The sequence below is a fragment of the Pezoporus occidentalis genome, unplaced genomic scaffold (assembly GCF_034315485.1).
Source record: "Pezoporus occidentalis ecotype Australia unplaced genomic scaffold, CSIRO_AGI_Poc_V1 ctg54, whole genome shotgun sequence".
Classification (NCBI taxonomy): Eukaryota; Metazoa; Chordata; class Aves; order Psittaciformes; family Psittacidae; genus Pezoporus; species Pezoporus occidentalis.
Genome location: NW_026915877.1, coordinates 5984166 through 6006077, shown reverse-complemented (window position 1 = coordinate 6006077; position 21912 = coordinate 5984166). Strand labels below are relative to the sequence as shown.

The following is a 21912-nucleotide window of genomic DNA, read 5'->3' as shown; positions in this document are numbered from 1 at the left end:
AACCTTTACTGCTGGATATGAATCCTGGGAATGAAATAAACTAGTGCTAAAATAATAATTAAAAACATATCGGCACATTAATGTATTTAGCATGAGTCTCTTGAGAGATCATCTTCACTAATTTTTAGCATACATTTTACTGTGTAATGAGAAGCTTTCTTTTTCTCATATCCGTATTAGGCAGCATTTTTGCCCTTCCCCCCATGTTCCTGCACTGCAATCATTGTGCTTGCACTTATTATGTTACAAATGACCGAGGTAAGGCTGACATTCTCATTGCATGCAAAAAGAGCTAGTCTGCCAAGGGTGGTTTTTTTTTTCTTTTTTTTTTTTTTTTTTTCCTAATGAAGCAGCTTTGTGAAATCTCCCCATGTGTTAATACTAATGAAGATCCTCCAGCACAATTAAAATCACAGCCAGTGGCTGAAGAGGAAACAAAAAACAATGGCATCTTTCTACATATGCATATTCCTTTATGCTGAGATCAGCTTTATTTAGAAATAATGTTGATTTTAAAAATGCTTATATGTAACCTTTAACAAGCTGCACATATTCTTGAATTCTACAAGTATGATTTTTACTAGATCACACTGAAATCATGTGGATTTTCTTCACTGTGCAGTGGTATAACTTTATAGGGTTAGGGTTTATAGGGAGTAATCGTTTGTCTCTTGAAGTGTACTTTAACCCTGCCTGAGTCTGAGGCTATGCCAAAGAGAGAGAGAAAAAAAGGAGGATACCATGCACGTAGTCTGAAGGGTTGCTGTAGAGAAGCACAGCTTTATGTTTTTCCAAATAACCTGTCTACATTATTTCAGGAAAGACGAGAATGTGGTTATTTAAAAGATTAACTGTATTGAAAAAAATATTGTGTCAATAGTTGGTGAAATTAAATACTTCCTCATAACTTGCACTTAATTCCCCCACCCTTGTTGCCCCTTTTACTTAGATGTAATTTATCTAGTTCTTCAAAAGTTGAACGTTGCTTCCACTGGGAATTTCTGGTTTGCTGGGCTTCTTTCAAATGTCTGCTTTTTTTTTGGAAATGGTTCACCTTTTCTTTCTATCTATTTTTTCCTATTAGATGGATATCGTTTGCATCACAGACTCTTTGTTGCTATATTACAATTTATTATTTTACTTGAATTTAATCTGCAGTCCAAGAATTAGATACTTAAGATGGGCAACTGCCTGCTCTCCCGCCACGGTTAGAACCGGCCAAACGCAAATCTACACCCCTGTCGCTGTTTGGCAGACCGGGGCCGCTCGCAACTTTCCCGGACGCGGAACGACTGCGCAGAGCGAACGAGGGTTGTGCCCGCGGCGCCACCCGCCCCGGCGCTTCCCGAGCCCACGGGCCATTTGTCACCGGGGCTGGAGCGAGACGGACGACACCCGTTCACACGAACGTGCGCTGCCGGGCTGGCTGACGTCACTCGAGCTGCCGAAACCGAGCAAACCAGAGGAGCGGAGCCATAGGCTCGGCTCGGCTCGGCTCGGCCGGCGCGGAGCACCGAGCGCCGCCGCTGCCCCCGCCCCCTCGGCGAGCTGCGTCGGAGCCTGTCGAGCGGCGGGGAGGGCCGGCCGCCGGCACGCACACCCACCCCGCCCGCCGCCACCTGAGCCGTGGGCAGCGCTCTCGCTGAGCCGCGGAGGTGAGTTAAACCGCTCCTCTCGAGCCGCGCGGACAGAGCTGGAAGGGGGCCGGGGGGGGGGGGGGGGGGGGGGCTAGTTTTCCCTCAGGAAGAGCGCCTGAACCGTTCCGGCGTTGTGCCGCGCTGAGCTCGTGCCCGGGTTTCCCAGTGGAGCCTGTGTCTGCGGCGCTGACCGTTTCCCCGCCGGTGCGTGTCGCCCCTTTGTTGTGGCGGGCCGGCCGCGTCCCTCGGCGCGAGCGCTGGCCGTGCGGTGGGGCCCTGCCCGGGTAGGAGGCGAAGGGGCCGCGGGGAAGCGACTCCTGGGGAAGCGGACGGGGCCGGGGTGTCTGCAGACGGGACGGCGCGGGTCCCAAGCGGTATTAAACTTTACTCATGGCCGCAAGCCCGTCCCTTGGCCGGGCGACGCCGGTCACGTCTCTGCCGGCGGCCGCCCGCAGCCTTTTGGGCGGCTCTTTTGTGTGGCGTGGCGCGGTGCGGTGTGCTCCGCGCCGGCCCTCCCGCCCGGCTTGTCCCCCCGCCTGCACACCCCGCTGTCCTCTCGCTCCGCCGCCGAGCTGCCGCCTTCCCCTCGTCCGGCGCCAGCCGGGGCTGTCAGGGCGGCCGGTCTCGCCAGCCGGCAGTGCGCGGGCGCGGAGCGGCGTTCGGCGGGGCTGCGCGGAGTGGGTGCCGGCTACTCACGGGCGTCTCCTGGATCCGCGGCCCCGAGCGCGGGCGCGCAGGAGCGCGTCGCTCCGCGGTGTGCGGCGGGGCGGGCCGGGAGCGGGGCCCTCTGCCTTCATCTTTTGTGCTTCCTTGTGAAGAGGAACAAGCAGCTGCGGCCCTGGGCCGAGTTGTGGAAATTTATCCCTTTGTGTATATTACAATATCCTCCATTTTTCTGCCCTCTAAACAACGAGCCTTTCGCCATCTTGGGCAAATTTTTATTCCGAAGTCTGTCCGTCTTGGTTTAGGAGGGGATGAGTGGAAATCCTGAAAGTCGTTTTGGATAAGACTCAAAAGTTTAGGAAATGTTACAGGGACAGTGACGTCATGTAAAGTTTAAGGGGAATTTTTCCAAGAGTGTGTGCTTTCCCCTGGAATTCCTGATCTAACGCGTTGTAAAACCGTGCTTTAAAAGAGAAGGGTTCCTAGCTGAGACTGCACGTTTAGGGAACATTGAGAATATGCTTATCTGGTGTCTGGTCTTGTAACAGGTAGGGAAATAATCGTGCTTTTGGATTATTCTACACCTCCACCGGCAGCAATTTTTTTTTCCATTCCCCCCCCCCCCCCCCCCCCCCAGCATTTACTGCGTAATGCTTGCTTAACTGTTTGGCCGTTTAAAACAACATGCCAAAGTCCTTAGGTTAAATAAGGAATCATCTGGAGATTCGCATTATTTTTGTTTACAGAAAGTAGTAATCTAATGTGAAGCGTACATGAAACACTAGGTACAGAATCTTCCCTGAGGAATAAACAGTTTCTGTTTGGAATGAGGAACATGGAAATACACAGTTGTTCCATTTTTGAATGACAGGCTTGGGGGACGTATTTGGAAGCAACAGATTTATTAAGCAATACTGTTAAAAGGTTCCGCTTGGAAAGTACCTGTTTGTGTCTTACATGTAGTTCGGGTTATGTTCCAGATACTATAATGTGGGTGGCAAAACCCAGTTACTATGCTAAACTCGTTAAAAAAAAAAAAAAGAAGTCTTCACCTCTAGCTATAAGCTCGGTGTCAGCTGCTGTGAAAAGGAAACAATAAAAGGTTCTGTTCTGTTAATTTACTTCTCAATTGCACTTTTTTTTTTTTTAATCTCATAGAAGTTTTTCTGTTCACATGATACGACTTAGGGAAACACGGGGTACTTGATAAGGAACAACTATTGTAGGTAAGGTTCTGTTTTTCCATTCTTTTTTCCTGTACTCATCTTACTTGCTGCATATTTACAGTCACACTGATGAGAACATGAAACTGCCTGTATTTAATTAGCATTTTCTTTGTCTTCAGGGTTGGGAAAAACTTTGACAACAGTTAACACAGAAAGTAATAGGAATAGCTGTTAGTACATCAAGACTTTCTGCTATCCAAGTCAGTACCGAATGAGATATCTAAAGCGTCCTTAAGGTTATGTTGGAACAAATGTCAGATACTTACCTCGAAGGGGGGTGGTGGTTGTTTTTTTTTTTTTGCTTTGTGTATTTGTTTTCCCCTAAATGCATCAGAAAGTGTGGTTGAATTATTTGCTAGCTACTGAATATGAGGTAGATGAAAATGTTTAAATAGTTGAAAACACATACAACAGATGGTTCTAAATTATATATGCAACAAAGGTCTAGAAGATTTGACAGATTATAAATGGTGAGCAACAGAGGATAAGTAGTTTCAGAAAATGATAGTACACTTGATATCTCATACCTATAATAAACTACATACATGTTTTTGTCACAATGCTGCAAAATCAGTAAACTGCATGGTATTAAGAAAATGGTAGCCAAGGTAATTTTTGTGAAGTGTGTATAGGGGAAGATTAGAATTTAAGGGATCTCTTTGATGTTCAAGAAATTTTATGTTCACTCCAAGCAGGGGGTATTTGTTTAATCATAGATCGTACCAATTCCTTGGAAGCAGTGGAGTAGTAATATCAGGCTGTGATGAATTTCTTCATAAATAGAACTCTCTGGAGAGTAAAAAATGTTTTTTCAGAGGATTAGGCAATGTTCCCTTTTCACTACTGACCCGAAGTCTGTTTTGAATGGCACTAAATAAGGTTTTGACATTAAATGGATATGGAAAATACACTGGAATCGTGGTACTGGTGTTTCTCTTCCTTTTTTCTTTTTTTTTAATTTTTATTTTTTAATCTAAATGCCACAGTGCTGGATTCTGTACAAGTCAGTGTTCCCACAAAATATTTTTTTTAAAGAGTTGCTCATTTAGATTAATGTAGGCTGTCAATAACATTGTAAAATTATTTGAATACTGTTAGGGAAAGGATAACTAAATACATGCTTTGTACCTTTTGGTGGTAAATGGTTGATTTTCATGAAGGTGTATATTAATTTCATGCAATAAGATGCTATGCATTTTCAAAAGATAAATTAGCAATATTTTTATATTATGGAGGGAATAAGCATTGGCTTACCACTGTACATATATTTGATCTGTATACTGACCTTAGGAAAAGAAAATGCTACAAGACTGGATTTTTTTTTTTTATTATTATTTAGTCTTTTTAGGAGACACTGAAAATGCAAACAAAGTAATGGAAATCTTTCTTTTTAGGTCCTGTTGCCCTTCTTCTCATTTTCTTTGTTTGAATGTTTATTGTAGAACTACAGTGTAAAGGAGCAGATGTTTTGCAAAACATCCTGATGTGTTGTTTTTTCTTATGGGAGTGCATAACTGTTCCTTCTGATGCATCGACTTGACAGCTGGCTGATTTCATGGAACTGCTAAGAAGCCATTAGTGGTGTCATTGAATTGAAACAGAACAGTCACTCCCAGCTTGAACTGCAATTGTTAATGTCTTTGTTGCTACTTTTCTGTTCCTACACAAGATGGGGAATATCACAGCAGCAAAGAAAAGGAAGTTTGTGTTCCCTGTCTCATCTCTGTGAATTAGGGAAAGGAGGCATTAATTTTGCAATATTCTTAGAATGGCATATTTGGGATTCAGAGATCTTGGCTGCTGGGCTGTAGACTTAGCGTAACCAAAAATGCAGTTTGCTACACACACCCTGACACAGTAAGTGTCCCACAGTCCAAATTACTTCATTGTGATGCCCACCCCTGAGTCCTCCCCCAGTGCCTAATATGGGTGTCTTTAAATCAGATAAGTTTGTTTTTTTTTCTTTAATAGAATAGAGTATTCTAATAGGATATTCTTATTCTAATAGAGAATCACAGAAGAGTGGTACTTTGTGTTTTTATCACTTAGAAAATCTGGTTCAATGAAGATTCCCGGAGTCTGCCAGTTTTCTCTCAAGTGTGGTTCAACTTTTGAGTGAATTTTGGTTTAATGCTGTACAAATTATGTCATACCACATTATAAACTAGTTCCTGATTGTAAAATGCATCAGAAGAAACACACAGGTATCAAGGGCAACAGTGGTTTTGTGATTGTTGTATAGTTTACTATATTTTGCCAGTGCTCAGAATGTTGTAAATGTGTGTTGGTCAACATATTTCCAAGAAATTGAAATCTTGTGGTGAAGATAACATTGTGCAGAATTCAGAATTTAGGTACAGATGATCTTCCCCACCGCGTCAAAGAAGGAAATGAAACATCTTCTTTGTGACTGTCATTTGCACTTAGAAAAAATTTTTGTTTCTAATACTCCATTTTTTGCTTTTAAAGTGATTTTCATTGTAATCTTTCTGTGCAGTGCTAGAATGAAAGTGCATCTTTAAGGAGTTCTTTGCTGGTTACTCTTTGCTGATGAGGAACAGAAACAAGGATGCTGTGTTAGTAAGATTAGAGAAAATAAATCCTTTCCCATCCTACTCCCCCAATCTTAGCCTGCTTTAAAAAAAAAAAAAAAAAAGAAGGAAAAAGGCAAAACCAATTTAATGTGGAGTAACCAGAAGATTTGCATAAGGAAAACAGTAGGTTTGCATAATTTTCTTGGGGGTGTGTGTGCGTGATTTCTTGGTAATTTTATGAAGGTAAGAATATATTAGTTTTGCTCTTACACAGATAAAGACTGATGTGCAGAGGGATTTAGTCGTTTAACAACATAACAAGAAGTTGATGGTAGTGGTAGAAAGAAAAGCTGCCTATGCTGACTTTAGTTTGTAGCATTCCCGGTAAATGTCTCCTTAAAAACTGAAATGTGTGGTTTATTGTTCTGCAAAGAGTAATACTACTCAAATAGGTAAGTTGAATGTACATTGTTGTTGAAAGAAATTGGGACCAGGTTTTCAGCCAGCCTCTGCAGAAAGGCTAAGCAAGATGTAGTGTTTGTCTGTTACTTTGTTTCTTAATCATAGGATTTTAAGGAGAGAAAAAAAAAAAAAGTTAAAATTTTAATCCAATTAGTACATGGTTTCAATTATTAGCTGTGTTAAGTTCTTGCTTACTCTTTTATCTCTTTACTGCCCTAAATTTACAGTTACATAATGCCATGGTCTTCAGCCATTCAGTTTTAAAAGCCTTATACAGAAGTCCCTTTGAGATTTAAATGGAAATAACAACAACAAAAGTGCTAATTTTACAGTAACATTTTGATTTTTTTGTTTATTTTCAGGGGAGGGAGGAGAAATTGTGATTTATTTTATTGGAGTATTGGCATTTCGTTAGATTACCAAGTGAAAGAAACACATTCAGCAAGTGAGGAAATCGTGCTCGTTTCAGTTTTTTTTTTAATGTAGCAACAAAGAAAAGCTGATGCGTGTTTTTGTTTTTTTTTTTCCCATGCTTAGTTTAACAATTAATTTATGGATTTGACAAAATTTGTAATACAAATTTCTTTATTTATGTGAATGTTTTTCAGTTCGGTGGAGAAAAGACAAATATAAAAGCAAGTATACTTTTTTAAACCTTGGCTAGTGACAGATGAGCTCTCAGATACAAGTCTGTGAAAGTATGGACTTACAAAAAGATGTGCTGGGCTTGTCAGTGTCCATTCCCTTCTTTCAGGATGATGCCTGTTGCCATTAATGTGAAATCTCTCCCATTGCCTTCCTACTCACGCCCAGTCAGGGCCTCACGAATGTCTTGTTTTCTCTGTGTAAAGGACATAAGACTCTCTTTTCACTTGATGTAGGTCAGGCATTGTAAAGAGCTGAATGGGTTAAGCCTTGGTAGTTTGCAAAAAGAGGTTGCAGAGATTTTTCCAGCCCCTGAAGGAGGAATCACACAAAACATTCACATTCAAGCTACTAAAAATGTAAAGGCACCATCTGAAAAACTGTCTACCTGATGGACTGTTTACATTAGTAATGGTCTCATTGAAATCAGCGGTTTAAAGTCTTGTCTCAGGTAATGTTTGCAGTATAAAACATTAGGTTTAGAAATAATGCAGCAACCATCAGATAATGTGGTCTTCCTTTTGGAGGCTTACACAGAACTTGGTTCTCCTTTGGAATTGTTGGAAGGCATAATGAAGAATTTCCTTTTTTGATAATGGAGAACTCTGCCAGTGTTTTCTTGCAACTTACAGGAAGTGTAAGCTAGATTTTGTTTAGAGTATCTATTAAGTATGGTGATTTTAAGATACAAAGTACTATGTCTAGCTGTTTTTGAGCTAGAATCTGAGTTGTGATGCTGTTGGACAAGAAGGTAAAAGTTTGAAATCTTCTAGGGAGTATTTTTTCGTTTACTTTGAATACGTAGCTGTTTTTTTGGATTGTGATCCTATTAATCAATTTGTATTAGTGAATTAATGTTTTTTTTAATCCTTGAAAGATCATTTAATAAACAATGCATTGCATTTTATCAGAAACTTATGTTAGAACAGTGGTGTGTATTGTCCAAATATAATCAGCAAGATAACCCACAACCCCCTCCTCAGGCTTTTCTTGTACAAAAGAAAACCAGTTTGCCAAAAATTATCGCAGTGGTCTGTTGTGATAAGGACATAATTGTATGGATTTTGCCCCATTTTCTGTTCTCACACTTTTCCACAAGCATGCGCTCGTTAATCAAAGACACTGTACTTCTGCTGAGGGCAGAGAGGTTCATCAAATTGGCAGCCAGTTTGGTGTAAGGAAGAGTGTACTGACGCTTTTAACGTGCTAGGACATAAATAAATCTAAGGTCTTTGCATGGAAACCCTGGAGGTTAATACTGCATAATTCAATGTCCTGTCTTTGTTTTTATGATGGATGCTTTTAAGTGTTTGAAGCTTGATGCAAGCCTTCAAGCGGGTCAGGGCTGACCATCTGATTGGCTGAAGCAAAAAAGCGTTAGCTTGGCAGAGGGGTTTTCATCTATGCTGTAGAGGGCTTTCTTTTTCTTTTTTTTTGGCTGAGAGATCATTGTTGTATTGCTTGAGCTGTTATAGGAAAGTTCTAGAGATTGACAACCCCTGCTGTGCTAATGGACTGAGTGCATGAAATGCCGATAGTTTGGTCCTGTGTGTTCTGAAGCTTACTGCTATTTGTATCTTTAACAGAGCTAACATGTAGAACAAGCAAAAACTACTGGGATTTCCCTGTAGAAATAGTGCTGGGATTTGGCTTTAACATGAATTGGTTGCATATTCATAATTTAAGAACAGCTGCTTACAGCAAGCACACAGTCATTTGCAAGCTATTATAAACCATTCTACTCACACATGGAGGCTGTGCTTAAGGTTCTTTTTTTCGTTTGTTTTTTTTATTGATCTACCTGCATTTGAAATCTGGTCACTGCAGCCACACAGGCCTTTCATTTTAGTTGTAATGGCATCATGGAACAGCTTCAGTATTAAATACTTAGTTTTAACTAAATGCTGAATAAAATGATAAACTGCGGGCTTAGAAGAAACAAAGTGTAAGGGTGAGCAGCAACATACATCTTAAATACAAAATCTGGTTATGTAAAGCAGCCTAAAAAAGTAACATCAACCAACCTTTGTAGTCTTTTGGTAGCTTTTGTTGTTCTGAGTAAGAAATATTTTTGAGGTTTACCCAGGGTTGCCTTGTAATAGTTGCTGAAATTTGTAGGTTTTTTGTGTATTGTATGCCCAGTGCTTTTGGAAGAAAACTTGGGTGTAGCATGTGATTATATTACACGAAAAGATGGTGTATTAAAGTAGTAGTAAGCACAATCTTGCTGAGCATCATATGGGAAAATAGTGGATGTATTAGAAATGACGGTACTCTTACATGGCGAAGTCATCTGTCATTATAATGTGAAAAATACATACTTGGAAATATTGGTTAGTAATACATATAGGGTGTATTATTAAAGTTGACACCTCCCATCCCCCTTTTCAGTTTTGCTTTTCCAGGTTAGAAATAAAGTGAGCATTTCTACTAGTTTATACACTTACTTTGGTAACTTTTCTGTATCTTTGTTTGCACTAGTGACTGGAACTTCTAAAAGGAGAATTATACTTTTTACTGTAAAAATCAGCTTTCTGAACATCCCGTGGGAATGAAAGCCCAAAATGCCCACTCTCGCACATCTTTTGGTCCAGTATGTTGTAAGTTATTACCTCATAGCCTGGCAAAAGAAAAATTGTAAATAAATTCTTACGTCATATATATGGATCCAGAAGATGGGAAGCCATTAAAGAAAGTTCCTTACTATGTTAGTTGTCAAGTTAAAAATATAAGTCATGCATGTGTGAAGTTTTGTTATTTTTTTTTTTTTTCTCCAAGTTGTATCAGTTGATTTAATAAAAGATACTGTCACTCCCTACAGCTGTGGCCTTTTCTAAGCAACTGTTAAGAAATGCAAACCAGTATTTTTCCATTGCAGCTCTGATGAGTTTTCATCCTTGGAGTTACCCGTAAGCACCTCGCTACTTTTCAGTGTTGATGAAAGAGCTAGATCAGAGATGATAGTTGAGGCTACAACTGTATGGTTTAGGAGAAAAGTGAGGCAGAAGAGAGCTCAGTAGTTAGATCTTCTGAGGACCCAACCTCTACAACAGCTACAATGCCAGAAACATACACTTTATCACAGTTACAGGAGCTTCCAAAGCAAGGAGAATTCGTTTTCACTTCCCAAGCTAATATTAGAAACAACAGAGAGTCCTATTTAGCTCTTTCAGGGAAACAACTTTTAAGTGAGAATCTAAAGAAGTAAATGCTAACACCCCCATGCCCCCAGCACTGAAGGGGAATAGTCTGCTTAGTAATCATTGACAACATCAGACCACAGCAGACAGTGATTGAATATTTTTTTTTCCATCGTATTGTCAATATACAATATAGACCATGTTAAAAAGCTGCGGTTCCAAAGAAAGCCTGAGAAACAGGAAGAAAGTTGAGATTCAGAGTCTTGATAAAAGGCAAAGGGTGTAGATTACTGGGGGGAAAAGTAAAACATTCCATCAGTTCTTCATCTTTCTGGCAACTTAGTAGAGGAAACACTTGGATTTAGTCATAGTCATACCTTGAATGTGTTGGAGAAGGATTTGGAGGTTAAGGTTTTGTTTGTTTGTTTGGTTTTTAATTATTTTTTTTTTCACTTGCCAATTACTACCAAATAAAACCAATACTGTTTTTTTATAACTTACTTGCTACTTAATACATGTAAGAGTCTTTGAAGAAGTACATTTTAGGAAAAAAAAAGAAGCTTAAGGGGAGAACAGGTTTCCCAGAGAAGTGGTAGAGTCACTGTCCTGGAAGTGTTGAAAAACCATTTAACGTGGTTTAGTGGTGGTCTTGGCAGTCCTGGGATAACAGTTAGACTTGATAATCTTAAAGGTCTTTTCCAAACTAGCTGATTCTATGATTCTAAGAATATATTTCTAAAATGACGACTGTTACTGAAGGTGCTTTATTGTTTGGCATTTAAGTGTGATATTAGCACTATATTTTTCTGTAGTTGTCATCTTTATTTTCTTTTCTAGAAGTGCTTTTCAAGCCTTATTTTCCCCCCTAAGGTTTAAATGTTAAAAGTTGTCTTCACTGAACGCGATGTGTTTTTGAACAGGAGTGGGAAATATTCCATAGTTGAGCCTTGTCCACAGGGTTAGTTTTGGACTAGTCTTTTATGGCTGCATGAAGAAGTTCCTGAGAAGGAATTCACTTACTTTAGGGTAGAACTAGTGTTAAGTGCAATCAGTTATAAAATGCCCCTTCTGGCATTAGGAACTGAAAGGAACAGATTACGCTAGGTCATATTTTTTTATTTTTTTTTTGTATGTGATAATGATACAGAGCAGCTTGAAATACTTTCCTGTTTTTTTTTTTGAGAGATGTTTTCTGTGTGTCAAGCTGTTTCTGATTATCTTTGAGGTAAATTTATAATCTTTTGACTCTTACAGTTGCCATAAATTTTCAGTGTTAACAATTGTGATGTAATGGATACACAGCATATTGCAAAGTTTATTGTGTTGATATAAGTGGTTTATACAGAGTATCGTTTAAATGTAGCCTACAGTCTTTTTGCAGTCATGGAAATGAATTATGTATTGTGAGAGATCTGTTAATAGTGTAAAGACTTCATAATAAAACAGGCATGAAGGGGGGACAGTCACTTTTTCTTTTCCTCTGAATGCTTAATTTATATAATTATTGTAATTTTGGTATCTTGTGAAGTGCTTTAAATAAATGAGCAATCATCTTATGAAATGATCTGTGTTATATGTTCGTAGAATGAGAGAATGGTTTGTGTTGGAATGGACCTTAAACACCATCTTAGTTCCATCCTTTCTGCTATGGGCAAGGACACCTTCCAGTAGACCAGGTTGCTCCAAGCTCATCCAAGCTGGCCTTGAATAATTCCAGGGATGGGTCAGCCACAGCTTCTTGGGCAGCCTGTTCCAGTGTCTCATCACCTTCACAGTAAAAAACTCCCAATGCCTAGTCTGAATTTCCCCTCTGTGAGTTTATAAGCCATTCCCCTTTGTCTTATCACTACAGGCCTTTGTAAGCAGTTGTAAAATGTTGTAGGAGACATTTAGAATGCAGGCAAGTGGCATTTCCCAATATGCTTGGTAAAGCCAAGTTGTTTTTTTTTTTTTCCTTAGTCTATTGCCCTCAACAGAACTGGCCTGTATTCTGTTAATTTTATAAAACTTGAAGAATGGTTCATTCTTCAGTATTTGTTATCCTTGTTGCGTCCAGCAGCATAAGCAATAATACAGATAATTTGAGTGCTAGGATAGTGAGGTGATATGTGTAAATCTTGATGTTCATTATATTATATTTGTACACAGAATCCTGTTCTTTTGTTTAACAGACCCTTACAAATGTCTGTTTCTATATATAATTTGAGTGCTTCATAGCTCAATAACCTGTAGTTTTCTGCAAAATTTTGCTTAATATTTAAAGATCTATTTGAGTGCCAGATTTCAAGTCTGATTCTTTGTAATAGTCACTTCAGAGTTTTTAGGAAAATGCCATATGCTAACTTTTGGGGGAGACCCATGACAGAGAAGGTGATCCAGAAATAGTAAATCAGTATTCCTGGTCAAAAATAGCGCTGCAAGTTGTAATATGTTGTTTAGCAAGAACTGCTGATTGAGGAAAGCAGTGACAAACTCTTAAATGTATTTGTTTTTTTTATGTTGTTTTTTTGTTTGTTTTTTTTTTTTGGTCAGAGGTGTTTCAGAAGAATGTTTGAGGTATGCAGTAGTTGATGCTTAGATGTAAAAGCTGCATTTTATTATGCTAGGACTTAGCCAGCCTGGAGATGCACAGTGACCCCTGTTTGAGTACAGCGTTAGATGGGTAGGTAGTTCTTGCCAGCCTAATGGAAATAAAACCACAGTTTGGAGAAGTTACCTGTGTTAGTTATGTTACTTATGATCTCAGAATGTTAATGGTAGAAATCAAGATTCATGTGTCATTTTGGATGTGCAGTGATCTAGTACTGTGTTGAAAGGTTTCTCTGGCTTGTTAAGAAGGGGTAGTTGCTCATGTGACTTACTGTCACATTTTTTAATTGGTATTTTTTAATTCTAAACTTGATGATGGTCTGCTTGGAGAAAAAATGTAGGGTGACAGCAAGTAAATGACTGGTACTTATGAGTTGTTTGCTTGTCTTGCTCGCCGTGGAAAGACATTCACAGAATCCGTTAATGCCTATTTTTCAGGTCAGAAGTATTCAAACTTAACCTGTTGCTCTGAAAAAAGGGCATAATGGGCCTTTCATTTTGTGTTTCTTCAATTTCTTTTGCAGTTGGTGTGGTGATCAGGTCTGTCTAGACCTGAGTCCATTGGCTGTAACCTTGCAGTATAATAATAAAAGTTTATTGAATATACATATTAGTGTTTATGAACAGAAAAATGCAAAACTGACTCTAAAATATTTCATTATGTAGGCAGAAGGGCATCAGATTACTTCATGTATATGCGCAATTTTGTAAAAAAATTAACATTTCACCAAATGCTGTGTAGATTTTGGTTAACTGAAAATTTGACTTAGTAAATTTTATTCCGAAAGTGCAGCAACCACATGCAGATTAGAAGTGAGTTAAGATCTCACACTAGTTAAGACCTTTTGAGCTGTTGCAAACAGTGTACTTCAAATTCATGGAACATGTTCATTTCTGCTGTTGGGTAGTTTGTCTTTACAATGAGTGATGTCACATTTTTTGATTGCTTGGTTATGTTGCGGGATTTTTAAAATTATTTTAATAGCATGTGATTTGACAGGAGCTTATAGGGTACAGGCTGAGTTTATCTGTTAAAGAAAAACCACCATGCTTACAAAAGATCAAACTGAACTGGAAGTGTCTTGGAAACTAAGTGGCTGTATGAAATTAATCACTGATGAGTTTGAAGTAATGCACATGGAGCAGAGAGGAGCAGGGAGAATAGCATGAAATAAACATACACTGTAATGGGTTCTAAATTAATTACCTGCCATCACGTAGAGATATTGGAGTCATAATGCATAGTTCTGTTAAAAACATCTGTTCAGCAGCAGTTGCAATGCAAGTTTGACACATTACTGGGGGAGGAAAAATAAAAAGACAAACCAGAAAATATTGAGGACATATTAATTCAGGGCACCTTGTCAAGTAGAATAAAAAGCAAATAAAACTGAAAGGAATCATCAGTTTTGGAACACTTTCCATTATGAGATGAGAGTATATAGAAATCTTCAGCTTGGGCTATGACCGAGTGCTGTGAATTCATGTTTGGAATAGTAACGTAAATAGAAAACAAATTTTTCTTGCATCTCAGATGTGACTGAAATGTAACACTGGAACGAACAAAACCAATTTGGTTTATTAACATAAAGCAAGAAGTAGCCCTTTTCACTTTCTGGTGGGCTGCATTGTGGAATGATGTTTGGATGCTGTGGAGGGCAAAATTACAACACACTTCGAATGATTAGATACATTAATAGAAGATGTGTTTATCAGTGGCTGCTGAATGTGGTGATTGAAATGCAGTGTTAGTTTATTAAATCTTCATATCTCTGCTTTCTTAGAGAAGGATATATACCTCTGTTCTTTCTCAAAATGTTTATTACTTGTGTAGATGGTCCTTTTTTCTGAATTAGTTGCTGTTGATTTCATTTTTGTTAATATTTGATGTTTTGCATCTTTGATATGTAGGTGGAATAATAAGGATGCCAAATACGAACATTCTTCTAAGACTTGAATTAATACAGAGTTATGTGAGGGATTGAGAAGTAATCAGCTTTAGTTTGTGATTGTTTGCCACAGTTTTTTCAGTCATCACTGATTATCCTGTCCTTTATTCTTGGATCCTTACGGTGCTCTTTTTGCATTGAGTTTGTTAATGTGTGTTCTTCCATTAATATAATGCAGTAGAGAATAACTTTATGTACTTATTTTCAGTCTTACAGATTTTTTTCCATATCCCTTTTTCCTTCTCTCTCTCTGCGTGTGTGCATTTAGTCTTTGGGTATATAATGTGTGATATTTGCAAATTCAGTTTTTACCTAACCCCTGCCATTTAAGTATTTCTTTACCTTCTCTCCAGCTCTAGGAAATTCTGCGGAAGAAGGTATTTTTGTTCTGCTTCTTGAAGAAGTTCTCCTAACGCCATAGCTGATGAGTGTCGTGGTTTAAACCATGTGTTTCTAAAATAGTCTAGATCCCAAAATATTGTCAAAATTGGAGGGGGAGGGATGAAGATAGCACATTCCATACCTAGTCCTTAGCCCTAATGTGTATATTTTACACGGATCAGAAACAGCCGTGAACTGCTAATATTAAGTAAATATTGGTATATGTAATCCTCTCTAGAGCTAGAGTTTCTAGCTGGAAACATGGTGGGAAAAAAATAGAATCCTCGAAGGTTGTAGGCTGGAATTTCCAGGGTCAAAGGAGAAAAGCATTCAGAAAAAATGCTTTAGACCAAATGCATAAACCAAAGGGATCCCTTAATTTTGCTGGCAGAGAGACATGATTAAAGTTTTGCCTGATCAGCAACCTCTCTGTTTTCTCTGAGATGGTGGCCAGGTGTAACTGTGACTGGGTAGTACTTGCTGAAAATACTTTGGATTTAATCTCTGCTGCTTGTGGCAATTCAGGGCTGAGCTTCCCAGAAACAAACAAACAAAAAAAGACCCGGAGAAAACAGAAGCTATTTCTGTTCTAAAGTAAGTGTGGGACAAGCTCATTTGTTATGGTGCCAGATGTGCATGATCAAGTAAGTGGCAACTATGTGTATGGCAGTATATGTATATCTATATCATAGAATCATAGAATTGTTAGGGTTGGAAAGGACCTTAAGATCATATATATATATATATATATATATATATATGTTCTTACATACAAAGGGGGAGGAAGGAAGAAGGATTTTGCTGGATGAAGAGTTTTCATGCTGTGCAGGCTCTTTTATAAATGAAGAGTTTGATGTTTCAGAGCATACTTCTATGGGTATTTTCACAGACTTGTTTTTGACTTCTAACACAGGACCTCTAACATTGTAATTTATGTGCTAGCTTTTATTTTTTTTTATTGTGAAATAGCACTTCTGTCCTCTGTTGTTGTTGATCCTTTTTATTTTATTTGTTTTTCCTGATGCCACATCAGTTACCATGGGAGCAAAGACAGAACTGGAGAGCTAGCAGTCAGCAACTGAACTGTCTGACTTAAGTTTCTCCTTCTCTTTCCAAGGGAACAGATGATTTATAGGGAAGGATAAAGTAAATACTTAAATTACTCTGGCAACTTCTGCTTTACCTTTTTGTTACTTATTTGACTTGGAAAAAGACCACTTGTGAATGGACTGGGTTCCTACAGGCCTCAACTGTTAACCCTAGACTAATTTTATTAATTCCTAAGAGCACTGACTACACTGTTCTGTTGTAGGCTTCTTTTGTTTGTTTTGTTTTGGAGAACTTTGGAAAGTATAGACTGTTTGCTTTGGTGCATTTGAATAGATGTTACATTTGAATATTTCTCTTTGACAACTGGAACTTAGCCTTCATTTAAGCTTTGGATTGTGTGTGGGTGTTTGTGTCTGTGTATTGCCACATATACACATTTAAATATTTGGACCACAGAATTACAAAATACAACATTTTCAGTGTAGGTAATGCATATCACAGCTGTGATGTAACAATTTACATATTAGAGGTAGAAGTTAAAAGCACATACTAGAAAAATAACAAGAAAATCCAGTTCTTCTGTAGATTTGGAATCCTGAATTTTCCTCACAAGAGTTAAAGTCTCATCTGAAACAATGTCAGAAGTGCTGGAATGAATTTTTTACAGGAGAATTTTCATTAAGACTTTGCAGCATGTTAGGATTTTGGTTTAAAAAGGAGGGTTTTTTTTATATGTAAGAAGCTCTTTTAGAATAAGGCTTTATGTCTTGTACGTGTGTTAAATATGTTTTTATGTGAACAAACTTTATGAACTTTCTGAAAAGGTCTTCAAAACTGAACAGAATTTTAGAAATTGGAATAATGTGAAACTACCAGTAAAAACATCACAAATTGTACATATTCCAGAGGAGGACCATGAGGATGATCAGGGGACTGGAGCACCTCCCGTATGAAGCAGGCTGAGAAAGTTGGGGCTGTTCAGCCTGGGGAAGAGAAGGCTGTGTGGAGACCTCATAGCAGCCTTCCAGTATCTGAAGGGGGCCTATAGGGATGCTGGGGAGGGACTCTTCATTAGGGACTGTAGTGATAGGACAAGGGGTAATGGGTTCAAACTTAAACAGGGGAAGTTTAGACTGGATATAAGGAAGAAGTTCTTTACTGTTAGGGTGGTGAGGCACTGGAATGGGTTGTCCAAGGAGGCTGTGAATGCCCCATCCCTGGTGATGTTCAAGGCCAGGTTGGACAGAGCCTTGGGTGACACGGTTTAGTGTGAGGTGTCTGTGCCCATGGCAGAGGGGTTGGATCTTAAGGTCGTTTCCGACCTTAACTATTCTGTGATTATATGATACAGGTTAGTTACTTGGCCAATAGAAGTTATTTTCAATGGGAAAACATTGTGATAGCAGTGTAGTAAACAACAGAACTGTTAGGTGAGAAGTAGCGATTTCCTGTAGATCTGAAAATCCCCGAAAGACAAACCACTATAGGTGTCAACTCGAAGAGCATGCTGGTAGCATTATATTAAATGGAAATGAAAAATGTCCTATCCTAAAGACTTTACACAACATTGCTAGTAAGTTGGAGTTAAATTTGCTAATGTGTTTGGCTGGAGTAATAAATAAAAATGTTGAAACTAGTTGTGTCCCATGGGGCTTACAGTAGCTGAGGCATAGAGTTTGCATCTGGGTTAGAGGAAGCCTGTTCTAACTTGTCCTTAAGAAAAGGCTAAAAGAGGCCACCTGCTATATACGGTTCTCAGCCTGTTTTCCTTCTGGTTCACCTTTGAGAGGAGATCATTAAAACGCGTCAGAAACTAGTGTAAACATGTTGCTCTTAGTTGTCTTTTTTTTTTTAGTGTGGCAGGTAACCTATCAGTGCTGTCAATGTGAATGACACAGTACTAACAAACCATGTTTTGGGGGTAATTGTTCTCTGAAATGCAGCTTTAAAAAGAAATATACCTCAGAATTATACTTGCTATGACATTGCTCCTTGATTCAACGAGAGGCTATGCATTTATTCCCAAATTGTGTTTTAGTTAAGGAGATAAACTAGGGAAGGCTCCTGCTGAACCTGTTGTTCATGAACAGAGAAGGATTTGTGGGTGATGTGGTGGTTGGAGGCCATCTTGGGCATAGCAATTGTGAGTAATGGATAGTTTTCAATTCTTGCAGAACTAAGGATGGGCAGTCAGCAGAATTGCTGAGTTGGACTTGTAGAGGGCAGGCTTTGGCCTGTTGAGGAGACTGGTTTACAGAGTCCATTGGGAAACACTCTTGAAAGACATAGGAGTCCAGGAAGTGCAGGAGCAGGCTGTCCCCATGTGCTGAAAGATGAGCCAGCAGGGAAGATGTCTGGCCTGGCTGAACAGATGAACAGAGAGCTTTGGCTGGAACTCAGGGACAAAAAAAATACGAGTTTACGACCTTTGGGAGAATGGGCAGGTAATTCAGGAGGATTACAAGGATGCCACGAGTTTATGCGGGGAGAAAATTGGAAGGACCAAAGCCCTTAATCTGGCTACTGCTGTAAAAGACAATTAGAAATGTTTGTATAAATAAGTTAGTAACAAAAGGAAAGCTAAGGGCAGTCTCCGTCCTTTACTGGATGTGGGGGGAAACATACTTGTAAAGGCTGAGGTACTTAATGCCTTCATTGCCTCAGTCCTTAATAGTATCCAGCCCCCTGAGCTGGAAGACAGGGACAGGGAGCAGAATGAAGCCCCCTGTAGACCAAGGGAAGATGGTTAGTGACCTGCTACACCATACACAAGTCTATAGGGCAGAGTGTTGTCCAGGAACTGGCAGAAGTGCTCACTGAGCCACTTGCAATCATTTATCAGCAGTCCTGGCTAACTGGAGAGGTCCCAGTTGACTAGAGCCTAGCAAATATGATGCCCGTTTGTAAGAATGTCTGGAAAGAGTATCCAGGGACCTACATGCCTGTCAGTCTGACCTTGGTGCTGGTTATGGAGCACCTGAGTGTCGTCATGCAGCATGTACAGGACAACCAGGTGATCAGACCCAGTCAGCACAGGTTTATGAAAGGCATGTCCTGCTTGACTAACGTGACTGCCTTCCATAACAGGGTGACCTGCTTTGTGAATGAGGGAAACTTGTGGATGTTTACCTGGATTTCAGTTAAGTCTTCAGCAGCATTTCCCACAGCATTCTTCTGGAGAAACTGGCTGCTCACAGCTTGGTCAGGTATACTTTGGTGAATGAAGTTAAATCCCATTCCCATTGGCAGCTGGTCAGACATAAGTGGTGGTCCCTAGGGCTCAGTCAGTTCTGTTTAATGTATTTATTGATGATCTGGATGAGGGGATTGAGTGCACCCACAGTCAGTTTTCAGATGACACCAAGATAGGCAGGAGTGTTGATCTGGTAAGTGTAGGAAGGCTTCACAGAGGGATATGGTCAGGCTGGGTTTATGGGCTGAGGCCAGTCGTAGGAGGTTCAACAAGGCTGTGCCAGATCCCCATGTAACAGCTCCATGCAACAGCCCCATGCAGTGCTCCGTGTTTGGGGAAGAGTGGCTGGAAAGCTGCTTGGTGGAAAAGGGCCTAGAGATGTTGGTCAGCAGTGGCTGGACATGAGCCAGCTTGTGCCCATGTGGCCAGGAAGGTAAATGGTATCCTGGCCTGTGTCAGAAATAGTGTGGCCAGCATGACTAGTGTAGTGATTGTCTTCCTCTCTGCACCTTGAATACTGTGTTCAGTTTTGGGCCCCTCACTTCAAGAAAGGTGTTGAGGTGCTGGAGCAGGTCTAGAGAAGGGCAGTGGAACTGGTGAAGGGTCTGGAGCACAAGTCCTATGGGGACCAGCTGAGGGAACTCTGGTTGTTCAGCCTGGAGAAAAGGAGGCTTAGGGGAGACCTCGCTCTGTACAGCTACCAGAAAGGAGATTGTAGTGAGGTGGGGGTTGGTCTCTTCTCCCAAGTAACAAGTGATAGGACAAGAGGAAATGGCCTCAAGTTGTTCCAGGGGAGGTTTAGATGGGATATTAGGAAAAGTGTCTCCCCCAGAATGGTTGCCCAGCGCTGGAGGAGGCTGCTGAGGGCAGTGGTGGAATTACGATCCCTGGAGGAATTTGAAGGACATGTACATGTGGCGCTTAGGAACATGGTTTAGTGTGGATGTGGCAGTGCTGGGTTAATGGTTCAGCTCTGTGATCTTAAGGGTCTTTTCTAACCTGAATTATTCTGTGACTCTTAAAGGTGCTTTTTTAGTTGTCATTTATATTCCTTGAATTGGGGTGTGCATCTGCTAGAAGAAAACTTAAGCAGTATATATTGATCTCAGGTGACCCCACTGCACAAGTTTACCATTGGGTGTAGTGCACCTATCATAACTCAGATGAAGTTAGATTAAGCCAGTACATCTTAATTCTTAAAATTTAAGTGCATGCTTGTGTTCATGAACAGGCATTGACCTGTGACACTTAAAGGAGCTAAGCGTGTAAAATTGTTTGGCAGAATTTCAGCCTAAAATTGGTCAGTGACTGGGCTCTTTCCATGATTCAGTAATAACACAAATGCTATTTTAATTACTCAAGGTATTTTTTTTTTGTCTTCAAAACATAATACTTACACTTTTCTCACTAAAAACCATTTATCAGATTATTTGTCAGATCACTGGCTGACATTTTCTTTACTATGACAAATGTTTTAGCCTACTTAAGCTGAGCCACAGTCAGAAGAATGTAGGCTGTAAAAAAAATTTTAGGCATGTTCCAAGTTTGGTTAAGCGTTTTAAATGTAACTACCTTTTACAGACACAATTGTTAGAGAAAGAAGGAAAGTAGTATATGTGGCTGTACATCCAGTAAATACGACAGTGTTTTGAACAGGGTAGTACTAAAGCCAATAAGCTTTGTACTTAAAAGTTTGGCTTGGGTGCATGTATGCTATTCACGTTTTGATTCTTAATGATGTGGTACCATTCCAGTTAAAAAGCTGCCCATGATGCATGGAGTGGCATTAGTTAAAAATCAAAACATACTTTGAATACTGATTCTACATAATGTTGATTTTTGAGAAACCTAAAATAGTTACTGTCATGGACACAGAGCCTCGTTAGCCTTGGAGTTGCAGGTTGACTTATATTTGCACACTATTATAAACAGAGATTGAACTCAAATGCTGCTTATGAAATGGAACAAGTAATTAGTGATAACTGCTTCTAGAATGCTTCTGGTTACTGCTAATTATGAAGGAGGGTCTTTTGTGGCTCTTTCCCTTTTAAGTACCTGTTGTCAACACCTGTAATAGTATGACCACACCATATCTGTTCACCTGTTTGTCCGTGTGCCTGTCCATTCCATGCAGTAACTTTTGTTTGCCATTATTTTTCAGCCATAATTGAGACTAGGCTAGACATTCAAAGAAAAACTTCCACATTTTGTGAAAATCAATTACAGCATTGAAGAAGATGGACAGTTTAGAGCTGCCAGCTGAGGAAATGGTAGGCAGTGTTAGCATTACCTCACCACTGCCACAGGCAGTTCTCAGGTGTCTCTGTGTGTGCACACTGTCCAGCAAGTGTATCTCCACTGTTGTCACTGTCCTTGCCAAGTGGGAAGTGGTTTTTTCAAGTGGGCTTGTTATTTCCTGGGGAGGATCTGGTTTATGGCAGTA

General features: G+C 39.7%; 1 protein-coding gene across 19 annotated transcripts in view; it reads left to right on the top strand.

The window, feature by feature from the left end:
• The first annotated feature begins 1500 nt into the window (after positions 1-1500).
• The window catches only part of BAZ2B (bromodomain adjacent to zinc finger domain 2B), a 130819-nt gene continuing 110407 nt past the window's right edge, over positions 1501-21912 (top strand). For 10 of the 19 annotated variants that reach the window (XM_062637879.1, XM_062637888.1, XM_062637885.1 and 7 more), the window contains exon 1: positions 1501-1655. The gene's annotated coding sequence lies outside the window, so the exon portion shown is untranslated. Of the gene's footprint in view, positions 1656-2933; positions 3527-21912 lie in introns of those variants that run through there. The other 9 variants (XM_062637889.1, XM_062637884.1, XM_062637880.1 and 6 more) reach the window with 4 other exon arrangements.